This window comes from Meriones unguiculatus, chromosome 3 (genome assembly GCF_030254825.1).
Source record: "Meriones unguiculatus strain TT.TT164.6M chromosome 3, Bangor_MerUng_6.1, whole genome shotgun sequence".
NCBI lineage: Eukaryota > Metazoa > Chordata > Mammalia > Rodentia > Muridae > Meriones > Meriones unguiculatus.
In genome coordinates, this window is record NC_083351.1 from 26,730,791 (window position 1) to 26,740,396 (window position 9,606).

Here is a 9,606-nt window from a genome sequence, read left to right on the forward strand (position 1 = left end):
ACCTGCTGCCGAGGTGTTGCCAGAGGCCTCTATATCTATTGTGGTCTAGTCTGGAAGAGAAACCATTCTAGGTCTTTTCAGGTGAGATACATGAATGGGCAGAGCCAAACAGGGGACTGTGTTGCAACATCTGGAGATTAGCATGAGCTAGAAACTGCTGTGCTTCCCAGGGACATAGGGTCAGTGGGAGGAGACAACATATCTAAACCTAACGATAGAGGATGAGCCTCCCTGGGAGATGATAGGGGGGCACAATTTATTAGGAGCTCGAGGGGAGATATAATTACTGCCAGAGACCCAGCTGTAGCCAGAATGCAAGAGGAAGAGAAATGCCCTGGCTTCCTTTCTCTCACACCAGACTTCTATAGGCACCTCTCATTGACTAACGTGGAAGAGAGCTAGAGGGTGATGGAGCTTGGGAAATGTAGTTTCCTGAAAGAAGTAGTTCTAATGACCATGTGTTTCCTGCTGTTGACACCCTGCATACTCACCAGAGGCCTAAAAGCACAGGTCCACCAAGCGTGAACTGAAATCTGGAAACGGTGAGTCTTCTCTCTCCATAGTTATCACATGACCAACACACCTATCGACACTTAGAAGCTTCCTCCTTCCATCAAGTCTTTCCATCATACCTAAGAGAACATCCCAGGTCCCCTCTGTCTCTTTACTCAGATTCATTCATTGTCTTAACACTCATTAACGACATTAAGAGTACGGAGTGCTTCTTTATCATCTGCCATCCCTATTAGCGAATGGCCTCCCAGAAGGCAGGAACTGTGTTCATTTTCTAGTCTCCGGGCACCTAGGATAGAGTTAGGCGACATGGGCAGTTGGCAGTCAGCACCATTGTCCTGGCACATTCTTGTATCCCAGGGGCTAGAAGCTTGAAAGCAACCTTTTCCGAGTCTCGCAGGGTCGCAACGTTTAGAGCCAGGATCTGTGCTATGGTGCCTCCAGCAGGAGCGGGCAGACACAGAGTCTTGGTCCCTGAGAGGTTTCCTGAAAAATCTTATTCCTAGCAGAAACTGCAGCCACTTGGGCAATTTCCTTGAATGCAACTTCTTACGAGACAGCCTTGGATTGCATTCAAGTAGGTCCTTCTGATCCTTTCAAATATGTTGTAAGTCAGTAGCCTCCCTCTTAGACTTGGGGCAGTAGTTCCTATTTTCCAGACCGAACTAGGTCCTGGCACACAGTCGGTACTCAATAGACACTTTATAATGGCTTCCTTTTACCCACACATTTCCTTTCCATGTGCTCAACACACAGTCTGAATAGTAGGCAGGAAATTCCAGAAGCAAACAATCTGTGTTTTATTGATTTATTCATTTTTTTTTCCTAGCTCCTCAGTTTCATAGTATAAGATGTTCTCGGCAGTGTGATGACATCACTCGCCACTCAGCTCTGTCCCGCTTGGGATTTGAATCACACTTCAGTCACACGCATCCATCCTGTATACGCTATCCACTCCTTACCCACTCAGGATGCCGCAGAGCTTACGGTCAGGGAGGGCTTACTTTCCTTAAAAACCGTCCCAAAGTGCAGGGGTGAGGATCCTGGTGATTCAGCATGCCAGGGTTGGGAAAAAGCACTCTCGGAAGGAAGGGAAATGTTCTCCACTTCAAAAAATCCTACACTGGCGGCAGGGTTATCTAAAGTAGTGATGAATCTCATATCTGTGAAACCGTGAAGAAGGAAGAGGAGGCTTGCCCTGGCTTTGCTGTCAGAACTCTTGCAGCCTTGGTGTGATGGACACTCAGCTATGAAGGAGGGGGCGTTAGAGTCACACAGAGGTAGGCACAGGATGGGTGAGGGTTGGCACCACCTGCCGTTTCAGGTCCTCACGGGGGGGTCTTGAATTGTGTCTGCCTTGCAGGGGGCACCGACTGCTGCTATGCATGAACAAGCTTGAGTGCAAGGAGGAGACTAGACTAGCCTAGATTGGGTCTATACTGAATACAAAGACTCATTCTCCGAAGCTGGACACAGGGACCTCCATCATGTCTGTCTAGTGGTTTACTGAAGCCCCAGTGAGGAGGGGCGTGCGTGATCTTTTCAGACGCATTCTTTGGAGCTTTTCGAGAGCGTGCCCTGTCTGTATTAACATAGAAACCCCTGTGGAGTTCATTTCAGACATAGGTTTTATCCTTTCCCAGCTTAAAAAAAAATATTCAGGGGCAGGGGCGATGATGCAGTGGGCAAAAACACTTGCTCTGCAAACAAGAGGACCGGAGTTCAAATCCCACATAAAACCGAGGCACAGTTATGCATACTTACAACCCCAATTGTTGCGTGTGTAAGGGGTCATATTAATGGATCCTGGGAGCTTGCTGGCCAGCCAGTCTAGCCAAAACGGTACGCTTCATGTTTAGTCAGTGGGCAACATCTCCAGGCAGCTAGTCGGAGAACAATAGAGGAAGATACTCAGTGACTTCCCGTGCCCTTCTGCATACAGGTGCTCAGACGCCCATACACACCGTGACTCACCGGTTCATCCAGATTTTAAACTAAATGAACAGTCAACAAAATAAATGTCCACAGTGCAGAGAACTCCATCACACATCACTGAAGAAAGAGGGGCCAGAGCAGGGCAGATCTTTAGACTCTGCGATCACGGTTCTGGGTTGCACAGGGTGGCTCGTGTCCTCAACTGTCTACTACGAGGAATGTTTGGTAGGACTGGTGCCCTGCACCCTGTGCTCCTCATCTTGAGTCTCACAGTAATTCCATGAAGGAAGGTGGATCAACTCTCTAATTTAGAGATGGGGAAACAGGCTTGGAGAACCTCCGCCACCCAGCTCAAAGCCACCTAGGCACGGCAGTCTAAGGATGCGGATTCAGGTCTGACCTCTGTTCTGTTTTGGCTCAAGGCCAACAACGCCAGGAAGAAGCTTTGGTTTCTGGTTCCTTGTCATCTTTCTTCCCCCTGTCTACAACTGCAATGGACTCCCCTGCCCGGAAGCTGGGGTTGGCTATAGCTTGTAACTACCGACAGTGTGTACGGGGCCTGCCCCCTGCTCGCTCTTGATCCTGGGCTGGACCTTAGCAGCTAAGTCACCCAGCACTTTCAAGAGTAAAGAGGAAGTTTGGGTCCCGTGTTCATCAGGGCTCTTTCCCAGCATTTCCAGCTTCCTCCTACCATCTGCCTGGGAGGTCTTTCTTCCAGACAAACCTCAGCGCTTTGTTTGATATTTATTTGTTTCTCACTTCCTGGACATCCTTTCTCCTCTTTAATTTTTACTTGGCCCTGCACGCTCCCAGCAGGGTACCACACGTACTCTCCTTTTCCTACTTATGAGAACTTTCTACTGTTAAACATCAGCATAATACCCTGTGTCCTCTGTGCCTGCTTGGAAGGACAGCCCCTCCTGGAGGACGCTTGTCCACCTTCTGTTTTCTCAAGTTGTGGCTTCTCTTGTTTCTTCAGCCTCTCTGAACCAGGCTTGGGAGGTGGGGCTGCTGTCCTCCTCTCTTCTCCTTCATGCTCTCAGGACACTCATTCCCATGCATCCTCCCAAACTGCTGCTTGATGCTATCAGACCTTTTAAGCATCTTATCCCAGCACCTATAGACCTACAGCCACCCTCCTGTACTTTTCCTGAAGGTGCTTACATCCTGGGAATTCTTTGGACCCTTTGTAAGACAGCCAGCCAGCCAGGTTAGGGAGAGTGTAGTGGCACAGGACAACACTGTCCTGCCCTAGTTCCTGGCGTTTTCCATGGATGTAGACATGACCCTTCTCATAGCCTCGAGTCTCACTTCCTTGGCCTCCTAGGTTACTTCCTCTTGACCTTTGATTCCCAAGGTCAAACATCAGTGTTGATCATCAAAAACAACTCTCAGGTCTCAGTCTTCTACTTTCTGAATGTTCCTCACTGACAGACCTTGCTATGGGTGGTGTTACTGTACTATCTCCAGGAGGCTGTTCTCTATTGGCAAAGGAGAAGGCGGTACTTCTTCTTCCATAGAGGACTCAAGAGGAACCGTTCAAGACTTCCAGGCCTGTGGCCGTGAGTGTCATCAAACAAGCACTGTGATAAGGGTAGCAATTTTTTTTTTTTTGACACAGGCTTTTTCTGTGAAATAGCCCTGGTTGTCCTGGACTCACTTTGTAGACCAGACTGGACTCAAACTCACAGAGATCTTCGTCCAGAGTGATGGGATTAAAGGCGTGTGCCACCAAGCCTGCCTGGGTCTCTATCTGTCGGAGTCCATAAAACATTGTTGGTATACCCCTTATAATTAGTTGGTATACCCCTTATAATTAGATCCTTTGTCCAATTTTCAGCACAACCTACCTTGTTGATGCTGGTGATGTGTCTCCATTAAAAATGTCATGGGGTTTTCTGGCCTCCCAACATGCCTTCAGCATTTAGCTTTTCTGCACTCACGATTTTTATTTTTGCAGGGCTTTAAAGGCTATCAAAAGCAACCAATTTTTTAAAACCACAATCCTCATAATTATAATTTTTTCTAAACCAACAAAGCCCTTCATCTGCCAGCCTAGTGTCTCACCCCTTTTCATATGCCAATCAGACTTTTTAATCACCATGGCAAGTACTTGAGAGGAACAATTTTGAGAGAGAAAAAGGTTAATTTCAGCTCATAGTCTCAGAAGATTCACATCGTCATTGTGGACCCTTTGTAAGACAGCCAGCCAGCCAGGTTAGGGAGAGTCAGTGGCACAGAAATGGTCACCCATGGTGACCAGGAAGTAGGGATGGGGACTGGAAGCCATCAGGACAAGATGTTGTTCCTAAAGACATGATCCCAGTGACTTAACTTTCTATAGTTAGGATTCTCCAACTAAAGTTGTCAGCCCCTTCCAAAAAGAATAGTGTTACCAGTTGGAGACCAAGCCATTAACATGAGAACCTGTGTGGGACATTTTACATTTAAATCATATCCTTCTTGTACCTCATGGACCACAGTTAAATATTTGAGAAACTGCATCCCATAGGCAGTCACTGTCCCACAGTCCACCAACAATGAGGTCCTCTCTGTCTTTAGATGGGTGTGTAACGCAACTCCTAAATCTTATCTCTAGGGCTACTCTCTAGGACCCTGCCTACTCTCAACTGTATTAGTCATGGTTCCCAGAAAATAGATCATGGGGTTTGAGCTTATATGATCACATTAATGGAGCCTGTATTCCAGGGTAGTGAGATGGAAGTGGGCAAGGAAGGGAGAGTGGGAAAAAGAAACCTGATGAGCACAGTACTGAGCTGGGTTAGCACACAATTTTACAAGTGCGTTAGAAAAGAAGTCTTGGTCTCGGTACATCTTCTAGGCACCAATGCTACATAAGAGCGTGTTCTGTTATCTGTGAAAGCTTGCCCATGGCTTTGCCAACTCTCCCGCACTTCCGGGTGGTGTCATTCATTTATTTAATGAGCCTGATTGTCAGAATCCAAGGCTTTCCGTGTGATGTCTTTGGGCACAGGCAGGGTATCTAGAGGCCCTGGTGGAGTCTCGGGCTGCAGAGTCCCCATAGCTGTGGCCGAGGTACAGCTCACTTGGAGTCTGTCCACATGTCAGGAGCTTGGTAAAATGAGACAAGGCTGAGCAGCCAGCAGTGAGAACCAGGGAACTTGAACATATGCTTAGGGCTTTCTTTGAGGGAGGGGTCATATAGCATTGCTCAGTCCTGAGCCCTACAACCTCTCACCTCCCAGGAGCCCACAGAGCCAGTCTAATCTGGTTTCTTTTACTTTGCTAACTCTTCTACTCTTAACAAAAGCAGCCATTTTTTTCTTTTTTTCCCTAGCGCTCTGCTTTTCCTCAATCTCTCCCACCCTCTCATCCAGGGATGGAGAACAGAAGTAGAAACTGCTCGGGTAGTTTTACAGCAAGGATCCCCCCCAAAGCCAGCAGCTATCATTCTTCTCAGGGACTGGAGACACAGCTCGGTAGCTAAGAGCAAATGCTGCCCCTGCAGGGGACACAATTTGCTTCTTATCCTATGTTGGGTAGTTCACAACTGCCTGAAGCTCTGGCTACAGGGGACCCCTCTGGGGTCTGCAGGCATCTTTACACACACGTGCACAAGCCTCCCCACCCATGTACACATAATTAAAAAAAAAAAAAAAAAAAAAGAACTCCCCGGTCAGAACCTCCTTGGTCAGAAATCCATGTGTCCTCAGTTTTGTTTTGGCTCAAGGCCAAGAATGCCAGAAAGAGGCTTTGGTTCCTGGTCTGGTTTCTTGTCATTTTTTTTCTCCTCTTTTTATATAACCCAAATGAGCTCCCCTGCCTGGAAGCTGCAGGAGGATGTGACAGCAACAGAGAGACACCAGGACACCTTGTGGAGGGGTGACCCGACCAGCCGGCTCGTTCTCCATGCTCACCATGCCTCCATTCAGCTTACTAAGCCTTAGTTGGGGACTCTTGACAGTACCCTGGGCCGTACTCCTCACACACAAGGGCTCTGCCCTCCTCCCTTCTCTTTACTTCCCACCTAGAGTGGTGTAATAAACACCTTTATCGAGTCACCCTTCAGATCTAGAATTTCACTCTTTGAGACAAGAACATGAAGGCACTGACTCTAGGGTAGTTTGCGTGACGGTGAGCTTCTGGCACTCATCCATGACAAGTCTCCGTAAGACTAGAAAAGCCTAGTCTGACTCAAGGATTCTTTCTGCCATCTCACCAGGGCTTGGGACCTGCTTTCCTCTCTGTCTTTAGCATCCTTCCCTTACATACCTGAGCATCTGCCTCCTTCATTTCCTTCAGGGTGCCTGTCAAGTGGAAGACCTTCTCAGGATGCCTTAGGAAAGGGTCATTCACTCCTGTCTCCAACCGGTACGACACTGTTTCCCTTTGCCGCACCACTTGCTGTCCTGATAGCTGGGATCCATTGCTTCCTGTCTGTCTCTTCCAAGCAGAGGGCAGAGGCCGTCATTCTTCACTCACTTCCTATTACAGACACAGCTCAAAGGGGCCACTTCACGAGTCTGAGTGGAATGAACCGGTGATGTGACAACAGCTACCACACAAGCCCCTGGCCTGGACCTGTACTGAGAAGACCAGAGAGTTCTTCAGTTTTATCTGGGCTCTTCGAATTTCCAGGACATTTGGCATCAGGCTTCTGGGCTGGCATGGTTTGCCTTTGGACCTGGGGATTTGGGGTGGAGTTGGCACCTCCAGGATCCCTGCCCAGCATGGAGAGAAGCATATGCTGGTTCCATGCTGCCCTGGGGTTCTGATTCTACTCCAGGACCTTGTCATATCCCCAGCCCGGTTTCTACTTAAACTAAATGAAGCGGTTTTTCTTTCGGCTTGCAGCTGAATTCTCGGATTGTAAGGCTACCACTGACTGAATATCGTGGTCTGCTGTTCTGAGCTTGGTGCTTTGTGAGACCTGAGTGGGTCCCATCCTGCAGAGAGGCCCTGTACAGGGCAGCCGGGGGGGCCCTCAGCATCACGGCTAACACGCAGCCCCAGCTACAGGAGTCTTCCCAAAGCAGCAGCTCCTAGGCTGCCTAGTGGCTCCTTCCTGGCACCCAGGGTGTGCCCCAGCTGCCCCAGTGCCCCGGGCTTCTCCTCTTCACCCTGGCACATGGCACTCCCCCCTCCACCCCAGCTGTCACCACAGGCTCCCGGCTCTTTACCACCTCAGTGCCTGAGGCCCCTGGTCTCAGCAAGACTGGAGCCTGGGCCTCATCCCTGCTTGCTGTCTCCGACCCCTGCATCTGGCTCCTTCTCCCCAGCCTCCAGAGCCGGCAGTCCCCTCCCCCAACGCCTGACCTCAGAGCACAGAATCTATTGTCCTCCACCATCTCAGCCAACCCCCCAGCCCAACCTGACAGCTCTGCCATTACAGATGCACATTCACAAACAGCTCATTTACATAGAGCACAAGGAAAACTGCTCTGTCTTCAGAAAAAGAGGAGAGGAGGCTCCCACTGCAGAAGACCCTGAGGTGAGGGAGCCTCCTGCCCCTCCTTTCTCCTAGGCATTTCTGAAGGGTGTAGGGGAGATGGGGGGGGGGCTGATAGGGGTGGGACACAGAGGCCAGAGAGATGGGAGGGCAAAAATCAGGTTGGGGGGGGCATGGTGAGGTGGTGGATGGGCACATACTATTCAGCTTCTGTACTTTTTTGTTTCAGAGTAGCCTATTTTCCATCTATATGTCATTGTGAAATCTTCAGGACTTGTGTTTAAAATTCTGCCCAGTCCCCAGCTTTCACTGTTACCCCTCTCCCCCATTATCAAGCACACACACACACACACACACACACACACACACACACACATGTTTTTATTCCAGTAACTAGCTAGCAGCTATGGAGGCAGAAAGGCAGGATGTACTTTGGGACCAGGGAGCCTTTGAGTCAATAGGCTCCGTAGCTGAATCCCTTTCAGAGCTTAACCCTTGTTGAGCTGTAGAGAGGGACATTTGGCAAGTGGCTTCATTTCCCCATGAAAAGCAGGGATAGCAGCGTCACCTGCCTTGAGTGGTTTGGAGGACAGCGCCATGAAGAAGTAGATGCCACTCAGAGTGCCATGTGCCCATGAAAGACCTGTTGGAGGCGAGCGTCAGTGAGGTTTAGGAAACGGAAGCTTGGACAGAGGCTTTGCCCATTGGCCTTCCGGGAGCCCCAGTTCTTTCCTCTTGAAGGGACAGTTACAACCACCTGGCTGCAAGCAGAGGAAGAGAGGGGACACTTGTTCTTGCTCCCTTGTCAGGTCATGTCCCTTTCTAGAAATGGTCCCTTGCCTTCTTGTTCCATTCTTTGTCTGTTCCATTCCCACCTCCCTTCCGCAGCTCCACTAGGTGACAGGATGTGGACCACAGTGGGAGGGGCTGGGCGGGCCAGGGACCTTGTAAGGCAGGGGTGCTGAACATGCCAGGTGTTATGCTGAGCTCCACTGTCCAAGTCTGATTTAATCTCCCAGTTTGTGCTCTCGAGGCAGGCAGCTCCAGCTAAGCCCAGCAAAGCTCTCAGAATCAATTTCTGATCCATTAATGATGTCTGCCCTGGGTGAAGCCAGGGGCACACCAGGACTCCGTTTGTCTTCTCAGCCTGGCACTGTTGAGGACATGCAGGAGGAGCACTGGGCTGGGGCTAGGGCTCTGCTGGGTTTCCTGGGAAAGTGGTCCCTCAGCGGACATCTACAGAATGAATCTGCTGAAGAAGGATCCAGCCAGGGTGCTCTGGGCAAGAAGAGAACAGGGGTGTGAAATATGAAACACCATGGCGGGCAGGGAAGTGTTAGGAGCTCCAGGCTGGAGGCAGAGAGAGAGAGAGAGAGAGAGAGAGAGAGAGAGAGAGAGAAATGTTGCAACAGGAAAAAGAAAAGCAGAGAGAAGAGAAGAAAAGGCAACGAGTTAGTACACATGGGGCCTCTAGAACGCAAGCACACAGCAGGGGACACTGCTACAACTGTTTTGCTGTATCATGACTACAAGGAACGGTTCAGCAAATGCTTCTTGGCTGGCAGGCAGAGGGCAACACCCACTAAATACCTAGTGGATATGGCTCAGTAAATCCCTCTGACTTATTGGCAGAATGAGCAATAATCAATCGATTCAGAGAGAGCTGGCCATAGCAGGTGACAATATGTCAGGGTGAAGACCTGGTGGCGGGATGAATGCTGGACCCC